The 21514-nt window shown below is 37.3% G+C and overlaps 1 protein-coding gene and 1 long non-coding RNA gene across 2 annotated transcripts in view; both read right to left on the reverse strand.

Moving 5' to 3' along the window:
- LOC136682975 (butyrophilin-like protein 3) overlaps window positions 1-21514 on the reverse strand; it is a 173820-nt gene that overhangs the window by 26138 nt on the left and 126168 nt on the right. The window lies entirely within an intron of this gene.
- LOC136673294 (uncharacterized) lies at window positions 18206-19291 on the reverse strand. Its single transcript, XR_010795918.1, has 3 exons — window positions 19180-19291; window positions 18845-19073; window positions 18206-18580 (listed from the first exon to the last, which is right to left on the reverse strand). It is a non-coding gene; the product is annotated as an uncharacterized lncRNA (long non-coding RNA).

The raw sequence follows: 21514 nt of genomic DNA on the forward strand, positions 1-21514 counted from the left end.
CTGAAGTCTTTTCTCCATCTCTTCCATTTGTATTCTATGATTCTGCTCTAATTCACTTCTGGTTTGTCTCAGTTCATCTCTGACCTCTGTGAGAAGTCTGTCTTTCTCCTGAAGCTGTATCTCTATTAGCTGTTTATCTTTATCTGTTATAATGTTCTGTTTCTCTTCCAGCTGTTTGGCCTTTTCTTCTAAATCTGTAAGGAATCATGAATTCTACATTTTAGATCATAATTAAACAGGTTCACACGTTCTCCACACTGAGAAACACAATCATAGAGCAGTCATCTCTGTTTTTCAGCCAGTGCAGAAACAAGAGCACTGTTTAGATTCTGTCTCTGTGTCAGGAACGGCGTGTGGAAAAGAGCAGTTAAACACATTCATGAGGAACTAATAACACAGACAAATTAATGACAATTATTAGTAATTATTCACAGACATTAATTAACAGTTAATAAAGACTGAGATTGATGGATTAAATGGTAAAAACTCACCAGTCTTCTGTGAAGAAACAACACTTCTCAGACTTTGAGTTTGAGTTTGTAGATCAGAATTCTGTTGTGCTGAAATGATAAAGACAGAGCATTCATTTAATCACACAGATATTGTATATGAATATTGAGCAGACGTCAGAACCATATCTCCATTAAAGCTGGATCTATACTCCACAAACACAACACATCTGAAAAGAACAACAGAGAACCTTTCCTCAAAAATACTATTCACATCTGGAATAAAGCACATCTGCATATTAAACATCCTCCTCCCATTTCTCTCTTTTCTCCCACATTGGGTAGTACATAGTGCAAGGGAATATGAAGGGTTAATGTGGACGTACATTACCCTGTTAAACTTGAAACACGGCTCCCCTGACATTCTGGAAACTTCTGTTAAACATGACATATGCAGCCCTTTTCCACAAGGGAACACAGTTCTGGGATTTAATGAAGCATCTGTGACCTGCTTTGGTCAAAACACCACAAGAATCACAGGACACCTACAGAGCAAACAGACCCAGCTCAGTGTGCCAGCCCTCACCTGCCAGTGGATCACCAACTTTCTCACTGGCAGAGAACAGCAGGAGAGGCTGGGAATCCAGATCACAAGTACGAGTGCTCCACACTCCCCACTGCACATCAATGACTGTACCCCCATGGACCCAGGTGAGCAGCCAAAGACGACAGTGGCAGTATCACCAGTTCAGTCTGTCATTTTGCTATAGTGTAGTTATACTAGAGTAATGATGTAAGAGTGATAGAAGTACTGGGGTAAAAGCAATAATAATAATAACAACAACAACAGTGACAGTGACATCAGTCTGGGACAATAATAATTATAATAGTGCTGGAAGCATCAGTCTGAGGGTTAGTAATCTGAGTCCATGTCTACTTCAACGTAATTTATGGTGGTGGGTGATGGTGAGTGGTCTGAGGCTGGCAGCAGTAGACGAAGTGTGAGCAGCTGGTCTGGTGTGGAACACAGGAGAATACACACAGCAAAGCAGCTACATCAGGCAAGACACATGAGGTCTGTTTTAACACAGTTTTATTTCTCCTCCACATCTTTTTACATTTACTGCTCTTATTTTGGCTCTGTTTTCTCATTTCTCCACTGTGTCTGTTTAACACAGTTTAACCCCACCTTTGCTTCTGGGTCCAGTTCTGTGATTGGAGATCCTCAGAGTGTGGGCAGTGTCATTCTGATGTCAACACAAATTCAGAATGGCTCATGTTAGAGAGAGAATATGAGGCACTATTTGTAACTTCGTTTTGACAGGTCATTTGGTCCAATCAGAGCGTGCCACGTGCCCCGCCCCCTTTTGGGAGGGAAGCCCCCTTGTCCAATCAGAAGCGTCTATTTGACAGGAAGCCCCGCCCTCTCATCCAATCAGAAGTGTCTATTTGATCGGAAGTCCCGCCCTGTCATCGACCAATCATAAGCGTGTATTTTCCCGCCCTTGCTCAAAAGTCCCACCCTCGCTTCGTCCAATCACAAGCGTGTATTTTACCCCGGATTTCCCTGCCCTCCCCTCAACCAATCATAAACGTGTAATTTAACCGTAATTCCCGCCCTTCGCTCTGTTTTATTACAGGTATCTACGATCTACAACCCCCCACGATGAAGCCCTTTATCGTGCGCACACATACGCTAACCCGCACCCCTTTATTGCGCACACACATACGCGAACCCCCCACCCTTTATCACGCACACACATACACAAACACCTTACGGGAATTACAGCAATCGCCCAACGGTCTCCCAACCCCCCCCCCCCCCCCCCCCCCCCCCCCAATCAAACGGTCATGACACACGCACATACCCACACACACACACACACAAGTTCTAAATGATTAATGGTGTTTTAGTGATTAAAGATTGTTTTAAAATCGTTCATCTTCTCCCCCGTTCAAAAAGTGGTCTATGACCCTCACCCCAAAAACATACTGTTTTAATATGATAAAAATGACATTTGAAGATGTCTTAACGCTGCCCCTCCTAAACCCTCCTCCTCGCTGTATGTCAGAAAGTTTCCGATAAGTGACTCAGTATATCTAGGAGCTCAATGGCTGTCCAAAATCTACACATTACACGCTGACATTCAGCTTTGGATGACATACAGCTCGGACTGGAACCAAAATCTACAGGTAAGAACTGACATTCTGTTATTTATCACGGAAAATAAGATTAATTTAAGAATATTATTTTATATTTCATTTAAAAATATGTTATTTATTTATTTATTTATTTTAGATTAAGAACAAAGAAGAACAGACGTGATGGCTAATATTTTACAAGCTCCAAGACTAAGTCCTTAGGGTAAGTAAATATATATATATATATATATATATATATATATATATATATATATATAAATGTATATATATTTATATAGATAATATGTATTTTATAATGTTATTCATGAAAATTTTCGTATCTCTTTAGTCAAACGTCCTAAACAGTTATAAACTGGAGACACCTCCTACTTGAACACATCCACTTATGATGAAGCTCTTCCCCGTAAGTAAAGTACAATATGTTATTCATAATTTTGTGTGTATCTCCTAGTCCTAATTGAAACTTTTTTTTTTTCATCTTTAGATTTCAGTAAAAACAATCTGACACTATTATGATGCTACTTTCTACAAATGCTGTTATCTGTGAAGAGCCATCGACTGCTGACTCAAGAATGTAATACTTCATTCATTCATTCATTATCTGTAACCGCTTATCCAGTTATTTTATTTTAATGTTTATTTATTCATTTTGCATTATTGTATTAGTCAAATAGCCCAAAAACGCCCTAACAATGAGGTTTTAAACAATCAAGCTAAGAAGCCTAACATCAGTCCTTTTTCACATGATTTAAATAGCACTCAGAGAATCTGCGAACTAAAACGCAGTATTTCAAAATTAGAAACTAAATTGAATGAACACGAAACGTGCACAACTCTGAATGCTTTTCTGTTAGAAGCTGTAAATCAGCTTAATGACAGTTTGTCAGTAAATCCGACCCCAAACTTTGAATGTTTAACATCTCCTAACAATACTGAAGAAAATACAGCTAAAAGTTTGCATGATGTTTTCTTTGAACTGGAGCAGAGCTTATCGAAATTACAAAACACACTCAATGAATATGATACGTGTACAACTCTGAATCCTTTTCTGTTAGACGCTGTAAAACAGCTTAATTATAGTTTGTCAGAACCTTCTAATCCAACCTCAAACTTTGAATGTTTAACGTCTCCTGTTAATACCTCAGAAAATAATCCTGAAAATTTGTCAGATTTTTTTCTATGAACTAAATCAAAGTCTTTTGAGATTAAATGATATTCTGATAAACTTAAGTCAAAATTCATTAACCAGTCCTGATTATCATGACAATTCTCCTCCACCCCCCAGTGTTGAATCAGAGAATGACCCCAATGACAATTCTCCTCCTTCACCTAATATTGAGAATAACCCCAATGACAATCCTCCTCCACCTGACGATGGTGATGTACAAATGGGGGGGTGTTATTGACCCAAATATCAATATTAATCGCTTAGACAGATTCCGCACCACAGAAATTAGAAGAAGGATAAACTTTTTTTCTCTCGGCAACGTCGACAGCTTTGCAGAATTTTACAATTATGTTCTTGAGATTTTAAATGAAATGCTCAATGTTGCCAATGATGAAATAGGTGGTCCGAGTGATGGTGTGTTTGTAGAAATTCAGGGTGATTTGCTCAATGTTTCGTCGCGTGTTCAGATAAATGATGGGGGTATCGACCTGAATTCCTTTCTGATGTTGTTGGAAAACGCCATTCAGAGTAAATTTGAAATACTTTCCGATGAAACTTTACAAGTAGTTATTCAGATTGTGCATGCTCCTCAGGGTGGAGGGGAAAAAAAAGCTATCGGGTATCTTCAGCACAGATTTTGTTCAGAAAAAGATGAAACATCTGTATGTTTTTCACAACAAAGATAACCTCTGTTTTGCCTTATGCGTTTCTCAAATATTGAATCCTGAGAAAAACATTTTTGAAGTAGAACAAATAGCGAGGCAACTGCAAAATGATGTAGGTTTATCCACAGATGAAATGGTTAGCTTTGCACATATCGCACGCTTTGAGCAACATTTGAACTGCAAAATCATAGTGTTGTACCGAAGTGATGAAAAGAAGGGGTATACTTTGTTTCAGAACACTAACATGCCTCATGACAAAACCGTTTACCTGTTCTTGCAAGATAACCATTATTACGGTGTCAAAAATCTTAAAGGAGTTTTAGGTACATCCTATGCTTGCCCTTACTGTTCCACCGGCTTTAACAATCAGAAACATCACAAATGTGATTTTCATTGCAACGTATGTCTTGACAAAGACTGTCCTAAACAGCCTAAAAAGACTGTACAATGTGAAGATTGTCTAAGGGTTTGTAGATCGCAGCATTGTTATGATAAACATAAAACAGTGATCGATTCAAGCGATGATCAAACTTTATGCAAAACTAGATTCTACTGCCCTAAATGTAATACCGTGCAGGATCAGAGTAAAGGATCGAAAAAGCATCAGTGTCAAACCAGTCGTTGTAAAAACTGCGGAGCCAAAGTTGATTCAGAAATCACGCATGAATGTTTTATGCAACCTATAATATTTGAAATTCCCGATGAAAAGTACGTCTTTTATGATTTTGAGACGAATCAACAAACAGGTTACCACATAGCTAATTATATATGTTGCATTGATTTCAAAGGTAGGGAGTGGACAGCAAAAGGGGACAAATGCATGGCATCATTCTTTAGGAAGTATCGCAAGGAAAAGTATAAAAGTTATACATTCATAGCGCACAACGCTAGAGGGTATGATTCATACCTTTTGTTGAACCATTTAGTAAAGGAAGGTATCACCCCTAATATCATAGCGCAAGGTGGTAAAATCTTGTGTTTTCAAGATGTTGAGTATAAACAGAGATACATCGATAGTCTCTCTTTTCTCCCTATGAGACTGAGTGCTATTCCAAAGGCTATGGGGTTCACAACAGACAAAAAAAGATATTTTCCACATTTTTGGAATACTGTGGAAAATCAGAATTATGTAGGACCTTATCCAAAACCTGAGTTCTACGGGGTAGACACCATGATGGCCAAAGAAAGAGAAGAATTTTTTGAATGGTACAATACATGTACAGGAATGCTCTTTCACTTTAAGAAAGAAATGGCTCAATATTGTAAGAACGATGTCCACATTCTGAGAAAAGGCTGTATAGCTTTCAGGGATGAGATACTGAGCAGTACAATGGTTGACCCGTTCAAATGCAGCTAGTGTCTGTTTGCAAATATTCAGAATCAGCTTTCTGTCTGAAAACATTTTAGCTATCCCACCTTTAGATAATTACATCGACAGTCAGAAATCTTTCTCAACACCTTCCATACAATGGCTCAAGTACATCTCTGAGAGAGACAAGATCCCCATCCGACATGCCCTCAATGAAGGTGAGGTCAAATTCGGAAACTATTTTGTGGATGGTTATTATGACGATGGTAGTGAACGAAAGGCTTTTGAGTTTTTAGGATGTTTTTATCACGGATGTGATAAATGTTTTCCTTCAAATTTACCACATCCTCTAAGTAAGAGTTCACAATCCTTTGGGGATGTTTTTCAAAATTCTATGGATAGAATTCAGACTTTGCAAAACACTTTCAAACTGAACGTAACTATGATGTGGGAGCATACCTGGAATGAGATGAAAAGATCAAACCAGGATGTTAAATTGTTTATGACCCGCTTTGACTTTCCTGAGCGCATAAAACCGCAAGATGCTCTATTCGGTGGTCGAACAAACGCATTGCATCTCCATTATGTAGCACAGCCCGGTGAAAGGATTGATTACTATTATTTCACGTCCCTCTATCCTTATGTAAATAAAACAAAGAGGTACCCCACTATCATAGTTCACCCCACTATCATATTTCGTGATTTTCAACCGTTGGAAAAATATTTTGGGCTCAGTAGAGCAAAAGTTCTCCCCCTTAAGGGATTGTGGGCCCCTGTTCTCCCTTATAGAGTGAAAAGCAAACTCTTGTTTCCTTTGTGTCGAACGTGTGCTGAACAACAAATGCAAAATTGTAAACACACGGATGAGGAGAGGGCCCTGACAGGTAGTTGGTGTAGCGTTGAGGTGATGAAAGCCATTGAGAAGGGATACAGAGTGTTGAAGGTGATTGAAATATGGCACTTCCCTAATCATTCGAAATATTTGTTTACAGAATACATCGACAGGTTTCTGCAGACAAAACAGGCGAGTTCAGGTTATCCCTCCTGGGTGGTTGATGAGGCCGATAAAAAAGAGTACATTCAAAAGTATGAGGAGAATGAAGGAATCAAACTAGAACAATCACGCATTGAAGTTAATCCTGCACAGAGATCTGTGGCTAAACTGGCATTGAATTCTTTATGGGGAAAAATGTGTCAGAGAACTGACAGGACAAACACTACGCTGATCAAAGACCCTAGTGAGTTTTTACAATTCATATTCTCGGATATGTGTAAACCAAACCGGGTAATGCTAATGTATTTATCGGTATTTTCACCACAGCCTATGCTAGACTTGAATTATACAATGTGATAGATCAACTACAGCAGAGATGCTTATACACGAATACTGACAGCGTTATTTTCAAAAGTAAAGAAGGTGACTGGATGCCTCCTCTAAGTGATTACTTAGGAGGCCTTACGAGTGAACTGGACACAGGTGATCAAATAGTAGAATTTGTCAGCGGGGGTCCGAAAACCTATGGTTACCGCACTCTCAAAGGTAAAACTACGATGAAAGTTAAGGGTATTACTTTAAACTACACCAATGGTGAAATTGTTAACTTGAAATCCTTGACAGAACTGGTTAATGAACATGTGAAAAATCCTAATTCTGACGCAGAAATTATGACTACCCACAATCAAATTGTGAGAGATAAAAGAGGCTTTCACTTAAAAAACAAATCACTGATGAAAAGATTCAGAGTTGTGTACGATAAACGTGTTCTCTTACCTGATTTCACAACATTACCATACGGATATTAAATAACTAACTAAATTAACTAAAAATGATTAATCCAAAGGAATTTGATTCTAGACTTCAGCTTCCTTTTTCTTGTATAGTGTGTGGACCAAGCAATAGTGGAAAATCTTTTTTTATCAAAATGTTGTTGGAAAATTGTACGGATTCCATGTCAAAAACCCCGGATCAAATTGTATGGTGTTATACGTGCTGGCAACCTCTCTATGATGAACTGCTGAACAAAATAAACATACGTTTTGTTCAAGGAATACCCAACTCTTTGTGTGATGATGAACTATTTCCACCGCACAAAACAAATTTATTGGTAATTGATGATCTGATGGAAACAGCTAGAAAGAACGAGGAGGTAGAGAAGGCCTTTACAAAATATACACACCACAGAAACCTGAGTGTCATCTATTTGGTTCAAAATCTGTTTTTTCAAGGAAAAAGTAGCAGAACCATCAACTTAAACACCAACTATATGGTGCTTTTTAAAAATCCTAGAGATAAACTACAGATAAGCATACTGGAACGTCAAATGTATCCGGGAAACAACAAGTACTTTTTAGAATGTTACCAAGAAGCAACTGCTAGACCTTATGGGTATTTATTTGTAAATTTAAAAGCATCAACGCCAGATGAACTTCGTCTCAGGTCAGGATTGTTTGCGTGGGAGAATCCTGCAGTGTATATTCCAAAGAAAAAATTTGTAAAGTACTGAAAAATGTCTGCGTGTCTAAAGAGAAATTTTCAGATGTTGACATCTCTATTTCATGCTACCCCTGGAGAAAGGAAGGTTATATTACGTAAAGCTTCCTCAGATCTCATATTAGCCATCTGCGAATTAGCCCTAAATCTATTGAGAGGAAACATTCCTTTAACGTCTTGTCAATATCATCAGTTTAAAAGACAGAAAAAATTAATTAAACTATTTGCTAATAAAAGAACATCTGTGGAGGCTAAAAGAAAATCTGTTAACCAATCCGGAGGTTTTCTTCTCCCTTTATTAAGTGTCGCAGTCCCCTTCATCAGCAGTTTAATAACATCTGGTCAGAGATAACATGGAAACCGCTGATAAGATGTATTTGGTGCCTCAACACCAATTAGATAAACTTAAAAACATGACGAGTGGAAAAGAAACTGTTAGAAAAATGGTGGAAAATGATATAGACGATATGATGCGTCATATATTGAACAGATCTGATTTGATTCCTTATGAAAAGGCTAAACTTTATGCATCAGCCTTGCAAAGATTTTTAAACATTGTCAAACAGGGAGAAGAGGAAACGTCTCAATTAACCCTTTCCCTACCTGCTGAAAATAAGCCATCGACGGAGGCGACTGAAAATAAACCTTTGACGGAGGATTTACAAACAACCAAAGATGAAATTATTAAAGAGGTTATAGCAAATGTTCCAGCCAGAACCCAAAAAAATGCTTCTTACATCATGGAGAATATATTAAAGTCTGATGATGTAGCTTCATGGAATGATGAAGGAGAATTTATTTTCAATGGTCAAACAGTAAAAGGATCACACATGTTGGATTTGATTAAAAATCTCACAGCTCCTCAAAAAGTATCTGATGACCGGAGACCGTTAGGCTGGGCTGAACTGTTACAAACTGTCGCTAACTTAAACATTCCATTTTCAACCATTCCTAATGCAGGGGTTAGACGAAAAATATCTGATGTTAAAAAATCAAAAATGTTGTATTCTCCCCCTGCTTCCTCCCCTAAAAGTTATGATTCCTCTAATCTTGAACCTGTTTTTAAATCTCCTAGATTTACCGCTTCAAACTGGTTGAATTTTTAATTAATCATATTGTAATTTTATTTCATAAATGATGAATCTTTGTAACAATTAATCATGTAATGTTTGTCTTTATTTAAATAAAATGCAATTTCAATGATTTTACATGTATCATCGTTATTATTTTATTTCAGATACATTGTAAATCTTTCACCAGAGTTAACACATTGAATACAATTCATAACGTGTGTGTTATTTTTTCTAGGGTACATTTTTTTAACAAAAGCTACAACCATATCATCGTTTCTTTTTAAATCATCACTATACATAGACATAATTTCATTTAAATTATAACCTTTAGCTTTATGATATAAAAAGAATAAACAATGTTGTCCGCAACAAACAGATTCGAACCTCTGAACTTGTTTAGAGTTATGTATTATTTCCACACAGTTCCTTTTTAAAAAATAATAAATAGATTCAGGAAAGATGGGGGAATTTGGACGATTTCCGTATGAATCGAAAAAATATCCTGTGGTTTCATTGATTAGATATAAAGCCAGCCAATGTCCCCCGGGCATGTGACTCGGATCAGTATTTACGATGAATAACGCAGGAAACTGCGTCAATCTATTCTCGGGTAACTCATCACTAGCAAAAACACCGTAAAAGACTTTTCTTAGAGACGGACAACTTCTCATCAACTCTGTAAGTTCTCCGGTATCCATGGTTATTGATAATCTATGAGAACGTTTCGACGACTATTGATTTCCAAAATTGAATCAAAACTGGCATACACAATTAGATTCACAGTCCTCGGAAGAGGGTTTCGAAATCTGAGTTCCAGTCTCATATTACCCGACTTTATTAAAGATAGATGCTGCCCACAGTCATCATCGGGTGTCAGGTTGAATGCGACCAGAGTGTAACCTTGGGTGTAGTCTTGTCTGTTTATAGACAACCCCTGATCTTTAAGCTGTTTTCCTGAAGCTAAAATTAAGGAATGAAACTCACGGACCACATTCCCGTTTTGAAAATCTGGCTGGAATGGCTTTGCAGGGTGTTGTGTTCCGTCTACATAGAGAGCTATAAACTCTGTATCGTAATGTTTAAAATTAAACAGATTTTTATTGTATACCCCGCTGAAAGCGTCATTATCGACCATTCCGAAAATTAATGTTTTAGGAAGGGGTCAGAGGAACAGGTTCTCTTGGGTACAGATACGACTGCCTGCGGGTAGACTGAAGGTTTTCATAGAGACCCTCTCTAACGGATATTTAGCTGTAGAGTTAAGTAAAGCCTGCACATGACCCAGTTTCACAGCTGGAGAAACTGTTACTTTTTTCACAAACAGTAATGCTGAGAGTAATTTCAGTTTGTAATCCCTCAGTCCTTCTTTCATTAGACAAAATTCCTATTTACTTCGAACCATTTTAATTTTTAAATCAACTCCGTTTAGTAAAGGTTTATTTTGAAAAAATATATCAGAGTGGATGTGCCTGATCAAATCAAAGGTTTTACTTTCTGAGCTAAAAAGAGCCCTGTTTTTTAATCCATTATTACGACCTTGAGAGTCGGTTACATCCATCTGACCGGCTGTATCTTTATAAAACAACCCGGTTGAAAATTGCGTTTGCAAGGCGTCTGCGCCATAATTCATAATACACTCCATTATTGATCTGTAAAGGTAAGTATTGCTTGATTGACTGATGAGGCGATCCCCGAGCATAACATCTACTTGTGAAAATAGAGATGCTATAGGGTAGTTAATAATTCCGACCTTGGCATCGTTAGCAATATTTGACCCGTCAGAATTTGTAATCTTACATCTTAGATGTAAAAAGGTGTTGTTCAAGTCCAGGTAGTCTTCCCCATTTCCTGCTACGTAAAACTCCAAGGGCCTGTTATCCGTCAAGGCGGAAAGTGGCGGTATTTCGACATAAGTATATTTTTCAATACTTGTTTGAGTGTAAGGTAAGATAAAAATGTCTAGCTCAGATTTGGTGCATTCAGTTGAAAGACTGTGTAAGAAAGCCATTGTGTTAGAAAATGTTCAATCTTCTTCGTTTGATAGAGGAGGACGAAGCACGCTTGTTGTCTCTTCGTTTGTTCTTTTTCACTCTGCCTTTACTCTCTGTGAGCTTTCGCTTTTTATCTGTAATTACAACGCGCCTCCCAGGAGGCCTCTTAACATTCTTGCGCGCAATCACAGCAATTCCTGATCCATCCTGTTTTTGATTCCTGTTAATAATATTGCTCACGACGTCACTTACTATGCCTTGCGCGGCTGTTTTAAAATGTGGTTTTACAATAGATATACCCTTTTAATAACGGGCACAGCCATCCTAAAAAGCGCTTTGAAGATTCCGCCTAACCCGGAACCATACATAGTTGGTGTTCCTTGATACCCCGGCAGACCACTTCCTGCTTGGTTTGTATAATATTCTATAAGATTTCTGGGGTCCGTGTAGCTTATACCGGTCATTTTCAAATGCGAAATGAATGTTTTGCGGGTCTAAAGTGAAGTTTAGCAATGAATTTTCCGTAGAGAAAAGGAATATGTTGATTCTGGTCTGATTTAATTTCAATAACTATATCGTTTATAAAACTCTTGCTCACAGGTACGTAGTGTGGCTTGTCATAAGTTATTGTGACAATTTCGTTGTTCTCACCGGTTATATGTACACATCTCAACAATGGTACAAAACTATCCCCTACCCTTTGATAATGAACAATATCTGTATACACGTACAGGGTATAAAATCCTGTGCGGACGTCTACCGGATAGGGAGCCTCAGGTTCATCACGTGTAAGATTTTTCTTTGGTTCCAGACCTTATATAATTGATAGAATCCCGTGAGCCCCCAGCGAATAACTTTTATCAGTTACCATACATATTTTGTATGTACTAACATTATATTGGATTTTTATTTCAAGAGCTAACTTTCTTATCGCTCTATTCATTTCCTGAACCAGAGCATCTATGTTGCTGTAATACCCCGGACTCATCTGGCAGTTATAAAATTCTTTTTTCATTCCGTCATCGAATCGGATAAAAAATATGCTTTCCCACGCTGTCAACGAGTACCATGAATGAGGATATTGTACTTCAGTGAGAGCCACCTCCCAGTCACCCGTCAATTTAATAGGCTTGGCAAATTTGGTCGTATAACATGAAATCTTGTTTTCAGGATAGATGTCTTTGGATGCGTTGCTCGGGAGAGTCACGTAGAACCCTGTCTCTTCCATGACTATATGATTATGATTTTCAAGGCATTCATATCAAATCTTTTTAAACTTTGATGTCAATTACGTCCTTTGCAGGAATCCAAGAGTTAAATTTTTCAGGCCACCCCACCCATTTCACTAAACACACCTTTCTCCTATTTTGTATTTTTTCATCTAAAATTTTCTCAATTTTATAGGTTTTATTTTTTCTGACTATAATTTTTTGTAGCTCCTGTTCATAAAATGCCCCATCAATGTTTTCACCATCCATATCTTGCAGCTTGTAAACCGGAGGATCTCTGGGTATCTGTTCCGAAACCGTGAAATTTTCATTCATATAGTTTTGTGCATATCCTTTTTCAAAATGTCTTTTCACACGTGAAATCTTTACAATGTCCCCGATCTTAAACTTAAAACGTAGTTTCTTGGTTCTTGAAGGAATCAACCCGTACAAGTTTTTAAAAACTTTGAATGAATTTGATTCATTAACATCAAGAGGTTTCATTTTGATAGAGCTGTGGTAATTATTATTGTAAGCAAGGACCACATCAACGTATTTTCTCGTATTAACAGCTGTGAAATATTTCCACATTTTATTTTTAAGCGTCTTGTTAAAACGTTCACAGACCGAAGCTTTCTGCCCTGTGCCTGTTGCAAAATGTACGATATTATACCTGTTCATTAATCCTTGAAAGCTTTTGTTAAAAAATTCTTTTCCTTGGTCAGTTTGTAGTTTTTTAGGAACTCTCCCATCCATCAGAATAGACTCAAAAGCTTTTGTCACCTCAGCTCCTGCTCCTGACCCAAGCATATTTAGATAAAATATCTATACAAGTTAACATAAATTTCATATTCTCATTATTCTCTGATAAACTAGTCATATCCACTAAATCGGCTTGCCATTGCTCATCCATGTTTTTCACAAAAACTCTGTTTTTCTTAAATTTAACAGAAACAGGTTTATGCAGAGTGTATGCATCCTGCTCTGCTAGCCAGGTTTTAAGTTCACCATCGTTTACCCGTTTACCAATTTTCTCAACAATAGCTCTTTGCAAACTCTCAACCCCTCCGTAAGATCCTGGGTCTGAGGGTGTGTAATAGATGTGCCTCATTAACTGCTTCGTCATTTTTGTAATAATGAGTCAAATATGTGTGAACTCAATATTTTATTGATTTATATTCAGAAACCTTGGGGGTCTAAAATAAAAGTGTTAGATAAATAATATACTTTAGTTTAATAATTAAACAAAACACCGCAGAGTCAAACATTTTATTTTCAAAACACACACTGTATGAATTAAATTTATATTATTACTTTTCAAAAAAATCACACATTGTTTAAGATACATGAAATAATTTTATTATTAGTTTTCAAAAATCACACACAATTGGTTACATACTTTTAAAAGAATAAAAAAAATATATACAAAAAAAAATAAAATAAAATAAATAAATAAAATAAAATAAAATAAAATAAAAATATATACATAAAATAAATTAAAAATTAAAATTAAAAAGTTCAGAGGTGTTAGCAGCACATTCAGACGTTTTATTGAGTAGGTGAGGTGAAATGGTCCATGAGATGTTGAATTTGGTAGCCCCAGTAATCTACATTGTCGTTATTGACTTGTTCGGAGTACATGGGCAGAGCTTTGTCTTTGATCTCTTTTAGAGCTGTTGCGATATTCATCTCGTTTCGCAAATCGCACACAATCGTTTCAAACGACCCCAACAATTTATCTAAAGATGGCAGATGCATGTACCCACAGAGATGCAATACTCTCGCTAAGAGAAATTTAAGACACGGGCGATTGAGTTTCTTGAGAAGCCTTTTAGCGTTGATGTGTAGGTAAAATTCTTCCGGATCGTAGAGGCATGAATGTTGGTGTTGCGACGGATGGTCAACGACACAGCCGTTGCAGTTTTCAACCATATCCTTCTGAATCACCTTCTCAAGGAGGTCCGCTGTGAAAGCCCGAATGACGGAGAGCATAGACGGGGTCACAAACTCGTCATCCTGAGCCGTGGTTTTGAAAGATTCTGAAGTTCCATCCTCACCAGTAGTTTGAAAAAGTTCTGAAGTGGTGTTGTCACAGTTTTGAGCGTAGTACAGGTTGACATATTCCTAAGCCATTTTCAGCAGACGTTGCGTTGTCACTTTCTGAGACACGAGTGACTTGTTGAGAGAGAGAGAGTGTAGCTTGTTTTTATCTCTCAAGAGTTTTGGGTGTGTACTTTGGCACCTCCTCCAACACCCCCTACAAGGAAAGCTGGTGTCGGATTCAAAAATGGTCGTCTAATCTTATTTTTAATCTCTGAAGACTTTTAATCAATTCGGTTTCTTCAAACAATTGTTCAATGTTTTCAAACCATTCTTTATATATTTCTTTCCAATCTTCCCATTCTATTTTCACGCAGGAATCACGATGTGAAGAAAATCCCATATCAGGTGCATTTCTTTTGTGACTGTATAACATCGACAAGCATACAAAACACGTTCCTTTAACATTCTTTACAATTTGGAGAGCAAAAGTGTGCAATGTCACAGTTCTTGTTGAATTCCAAGGTTTGATGAGGATCTTGAATTGTTGCGAAGGATACAAATTACCAGACATAATTTTAGTGTTGAGCTCGTAGCAATGGTTAGTGAAACTGCCCCAATCGTTCCGATGAAGCGTAAACATTTCTGTGGCATCTTTGCAACTCTCTGTTGAGCTGTTGAAAAATGATACGCTGTCTCTCTCATGATCAAACTTAAATCCTAAGTACAATCCATTTCTTAATTGAAATGTTTTAACCTTGTCTGATTCAGAGATCCGTGAAGAAGTACAGAATGTCAGTTCTTACCTGTAGATTTTGGTTCCAGTCCGAGCTGTATGTCATCCAAAGCTGAATGTCAGCGTGTAATGTGTAGATTTTTGACAGCTATTGAGCTCCTAGATATACTGAGTCACTTATCGGAAACTTTCTGACGTACAGCGAGGAGGAGGGTTTAGGAGGGGCAGCGTTAAGACATCTTCAAATGTCATTTTTATCGTATTAAAACAGTATGTTTTTGGGGTGAGGGTCATAGACCACTTTTTGAACGGGGGAGAAAATGAACGATTTTAAAACAATCTTTAATCACTAAAACACCATTAATCATTTAGAAAATAAAATTTTACTTATGTATACCCTTGTGTGTGTGTGTGTGGGTATGTGCGTGTGTCATGACCGTTTGATGGGGGGGGTTGGGAGACCGTTGGGCGATTGCTGTAATTCCCGTAAGGTGTTCGTGTATGTGTGTGCGCAATAAAGGGGTGGGGGTAGTTGATCGTTAGCGATTACGGTAGCGAGTGTGCGCCTGATAAAGCGTAGCAACTTGATACCTGTGATAAAAACAGAGCCTGTGCGCGCGTGTGTGCGCGATAAAGGGGTGGGGGGTTCGCGTATGTGTGCGCGCGATAAAGGGGTTCATCGTGGGGGGTCGTAGATCGTAGTTACCTGTAATAAAACAGAGTGAAGGGCGGGAATTACGGTTAAATTACATGTTTATGATTGGTTGAGGGGAGGGCAGGGAATTCCGGGGTAAAATACACGCTTGTGATTGGACGAAGCGAGGGCAGGACTTTTGAGCAAGGGCGGGAAAATACACGCGTATGATTGGTCGATGACAGGGCGGGACTGTGGTCCCGCAGCAATATCACAGCAATACGTGTGTCCTTGGTTGTTCCTCCGCTCCAGAGTAAAAATTACAGAGAGAAAACACATACATAGGTCTAAACTGAACGTTTTAAACACAATTAAACATTTATGAGAACACACAACATCTTTGGGAAAAGGTATTAAACATTTTGAAAGAAAAGCAAAGGAGAAACGAGAGAGAGTTCAGTTTAATATTTATCAATTATGCACTTTAGGTGAAAACAGCACAGAGCTCTGAGCAGGTCTCACAATGGCTCTCGGCGCTTGTGTTAAACTGTGTTAAGACTCTAATGACATGAAGAATGGCCACAGTTTACCTTCAGCATGTACAGAACACTCGCATTGTTTCTCTCTTTTTGCCTCTGGATGTTGCACTGCTGGACTCTGGAGTATTTCTCAGTGTGTTCTCGTGCTCGGTCTCGGCTTGTTTTCTCATTTCCACTTTGGCCATTTTGTAAATAGAGTCCAAACTGCTCACATCTGTCTCTAGCTTATGTTCAGAAAGTAAGCAGCTGAAACAGTAAGCTTTCTGTACATGGATTTATCAAAACACTGAGGATCACGGCCCCTACCTGGAAAAAGCAGGAGAACGCTATCTTCCCCACCCTCTTCCCTTATAGACGTAATAAACTATGGTGCATGTGCAGCCCGTGTTTATTATTTTTAACACCAAAAAATTATTAAATTTACACCTGAAAAATTTAGGTATTCAGTTCTTAATAAATTATTAAGTAATAAGTAAATTTGGTAACACTTTCTATAAACCCCACATTTATAAGCCTTTATAAGTGCAGTTATAACTGTTTATAACTCTAAAATAATGCTTTCTTTTGCATAAATAATAAAGTCCAACAATAAGTCAAAAACACTCTTACAATGAGCTATTATTTATTATTTTGCAAGTTATAAACATATAACACAAGTGTCAATATTCATTACACTGTCTTTCAAATGGGTAATGACCTGTGTATAATTATATAGCACCTATAATAAAAATGAATGGTTTTAAATGCATTATAAATGTTTAAAATTCCATCATTGTTTACTTAGCTATTCCTCATGTTTTAAATAATAAATAATAATATAAACTGTCAATCACTTTATTTGAAGCAGTCAGTGATGGCATTTTAAACATTTATAATGTATTTATAATTGTTCACACATTTTGTAGGTGTTTTATAATTCTGCACGAGTCATTATCCATTTAAAGGGTTTTAAAATGAAGAGTGAGACTTGTGTTAATATATGTTTATAACTTACAAAATAAACAATAATAGCTCATTATAAGAGCCACATGAGGCATTACTGGAGTTTATATGTATGCTTAAAAAGCATTATTACCATGTTATAAAGGGTTATAACTGCACTTTTAAAGGCTTATAAATATGGGCTCATAGAAAGTGTCACTGTAAATATTTCGAGGTCAATGGCGTACCACCTCTTACTGCTTCATGTACCATCAGTGGTTCTGATTCTATTAAAGGTGATCAGTCTAAAATGTTCTGAACCTCTCTCAGTATCAGTTTATAGATCAGTTATCTGTGTGAGTGTGAGTGTGTGTGTGTGATTATATAAATGTCCTCTCAGTCTCTCCAGGCTGCTGTGAGCGCTACACACAGTGCAGAAGTGTGTGAGGAAACTCTCTGCTGATGATGTTGAGCTGAACACTGCTCTGACACAAAGCACAGCTCAATACATTCAGTCTCTACAACAAACAGCTTCTTCATAAAGAATCAACACAGCAGCATTAGAGCAGACATTTCTCTTCCACTCAGTTACACTCACCTCTGGACTCTCTGTCAGACGACTCCCGCTGCTGGAGGAAATAATAGAATGTGAATATTCCTTTAATATTTTCATAACCTAATAATTACATTTAAATCAGTGGAAAGTGATGATGAATGTTTTCAAAATGAAATAATCTCTTAATTAAAATACATTTCTACAGAGCCCCTAAAGTCTCATGGTGTAAAAATATTTTTTACAGACTTAATCTGTTCCCTCAGTTTAGACATGACACAGGCTCTGCGTTAGGACACACGTTTGATCTCCTGTCCATTCCTTATTTACACGTTACAACCATGAGTTAATAGACTAAAAGGTATAGGTTTAGTACAGGAGGTTGATCACTCGAGTCACACTCTGCAACTCCATGTTTAAAATGCATCTCTGGAGAAATGTCATGATGTTTTCAGGTGTGCAGGGTATTCAATTTTGAAGTCGTGATACATACAGGTGTTTGTGAAGAAGGCCTCATCTACTGCACTATGACAGCAAACCTCAACTCAGCTTTCACCACACTCTGGCTTCCTCTGGAAACACCAGTTTCCCAGTCCTGATCTTTCAGCTGAATTATCAGATATAATGTTGTAGGTTCACCCTACAGAAAAACAGAAATAGACTTGGCATGACACACTAAGACATAATACTGACTTTCCATTGACTGTGACTATTTCAGTTGGTGTGGCAACAGTTTACTTTATCATACTTAATGAGGGGGTCAGAGTTGTAAGTCAAGAAAAACAACTTTATTCTTGAAGTCAATGCCTATACATCATGAAGAAAAATGCTTTAATAATGATCCAATACCTATTAACTATTAATTTATACTGGTGCCCCCCTCTGGAGTTTGGTGTTTTCTTACTGTGTCTGTATGGGTTTCCTCTGTGTGCTCCTGGTTTCCTCCCATGATCCAAACACACATTGGCAGGTGGATTGGCTACTCAAAAGTGTCCATTGTGTGAGTGCGTGAGTGAAATTGTGGGTGTGTGGTGCCCTGTGAAGGACTAGTGCCCTGTCTAGGGTGTGTTCCCACCTTGCGCAGAGTGACTCCAGGTAGTATGTAAATATTTTGTACCCACCACAACCTTGAACTGGACAAGCAGACAATGAATGAATACATGAATGAATGAAAGCACAGAAGCCACATTGATGCAATAATTGTTAAATTATTATTTAGGTCAAATGTTTAAATCAAACCTGTAAGCTTTGAAGTCTTCTCTCATCTCAACGTCAGTGTGGCGATGTGTATTTTAGGGAGTACAGCTGTAAATCCATTGCTGAACTAGTGAATTTTGTTCACTGTTAGAGTATGGATTCCATATGGAAGCTTTATTATAATAATCCAATAAATTATATCAATAAAGACAATAGTGTAGCGCAAATAAGATAGAATAAGGAAACGATATTAGACAAATATTAATATAATAGAATATTAATAATGGTCTTACAGTAAAAAAAAACTAATATAAATCTAGTATTATATTATAGTATTATATTATAAATATTATAATAATATATATAATATTTTCAGAATTATAAAAGATACAATAATACTTATATGATGTTGGTTCACTTGCTACCAGCACTGGGCATTTGGTGACAATGCTGTTGATGCATCTGTTGACTTCCTTGCCTGATAAAATTACTGAAACCTTCAGATTTCTGCAACATTGAAAAGTGGCACATTTTCTAGCTTTTGCTTGAGTGACATATGCAAGGTCTGCTGGAGGATGGACAGTATTGACTCAAAACATGTATGCTTTCATTAATAATCAGATCACAGCTTATAAGTTTTAAAATATTATTACTAATTCTACAATATAATAAAATACATACTTGCATTAGTGTTCCCCGCAACATTTATATTTCACAGTTAAACCTTTGGGAACATGAACATACTCCAAGTTAGTTGGATACCTGAGTGGGAAAAAATTGTCAGTCTAACAAAATATTGTATCATATGTAAATGTTTTGGTGCACCTCATAAAATTATATGTATTGATTTTCTAAGTAAAAGTAATAACAGAGTACAATACATCGATATTTTACACACAACTTCAGATAAAAATACCATTCATCTGATGTTTTTCACATATTTGGAAAAGCACAAATGTGGCCTGTGCAAATGGTATTGTATGATTTTACTTTCCAGCCCAGCACTTCTTTTGATATTTGGTTAACATTCACATTGTTAGCAAGGTGGCTTGCATGTAACTGCAACCCAGACCTGCTGAAATAAATGTCAAATATTACTTTGAATTTTTTATACAGAATGGGTTAACTATTATCCTCCTCTACTCCTTCACTTGTCTTCACTGAGATGCTAACCTAGCATAGCTGTTGCTTTGCTAGAGCTCTTTAAATACTTATACTTTACCAGAATGAGTGAAACTAAAGTTTTATTAAGATTAAATATCACTTACCTCTGAATATACGAGCCTCCTCCGCTGTTTTAGTAATGCCTGCTTCAACAAACAGTTGAAAAATCATCCACTGAAACTTATTTTGATGCTGTATTCGAACTCAGAGTAACTGTTATCTGAAGGGGAGGGGCTCTCTCTCTCTCAAACACACACACATTCTCTCTCTCTCTCTCTTTTAACTGATTTAAAACGCATTTCGGACGTCCACTGATGATATTAATTTGTCCCAAAATAACAGACACATTTTGGACATCCACTGACGTTAACTGGTCCTGAAGTAACTGACTTGTTTAAAACGCATTCTGGACGTCCACAGACGTTATCAATTGGTCCCGGAATAACCAACTTGTTTTCAATGCATTTTGGATGTCCATTGAGGTTATCAATTGGTCCCGAAATAACTGACTTGTTTTCAATGCATTTCGGACATCCATTGACGTTGTCAGTTGGTCCCGAAATAACTGACTTGTTTTCAATGCATTTCGGACGTCCATTGACGTTATCAATTGGTCCCGAAACAACTGACCTGTTTTCAACGCATTTCGGACGTCCATTGATGTTATCAATTAGTCCCAAAATAACGGACTTGTTTTCAACGCATTTCAGAAGTCCATTGACGTTATCAATTGGTCCCGAAATGACGGACTTGTTTTCAATTAATTTTGGACGTCCACTGACGTTTAAAATATGTCCTTGACGGACCGACTAACTTTAGACCTTTTTTGAACGTCCAGGGACGTTCCTTGTTTACTGGGTAGCATAGGTACGTTTCAGCAATGATATCAGGTTGTTATAAATTAAATAAAAGTGGACCAAGAATAGAGCCCTGGGGGACACCACAGGTCACTGGCATATTCTCTGAAATATTATTTTCTATTTCTACAAAGTAGTTCCTGCCTTCCAGGTAAGACACAAACCACTTCAGGACTGTTCCTGAGAGTCCAACCCAGTTTGCGAGTCTATCTATAAGAATCTTATGGTCAATGGTATCAAAGGCAGCACTTAGGTCAAGAAGTAATAGAAGAGATACCTTTTCAGTCTCCATATTTAAGCGAATATCATTAATTTTATTTGCTACTGAAACAACCCTTTGGTGTTCTATTTAAATC

The sequence above is a fragment of the Hoplias malabaricus genome, chromosome 2, assembly GCF_029633855.1.
Source record: "Hoplias malabaricus isolate fHopMal1 chromosome 2, fHopMal1.hap1, whole genome shotgun sequence".
NCBI classification, from domain to species: Eukaryota; Metazoa; Chordata; class Actinopteri; order Characiformes; family Erythrinidae; genus Hoplias; species Hoplias malabaricus.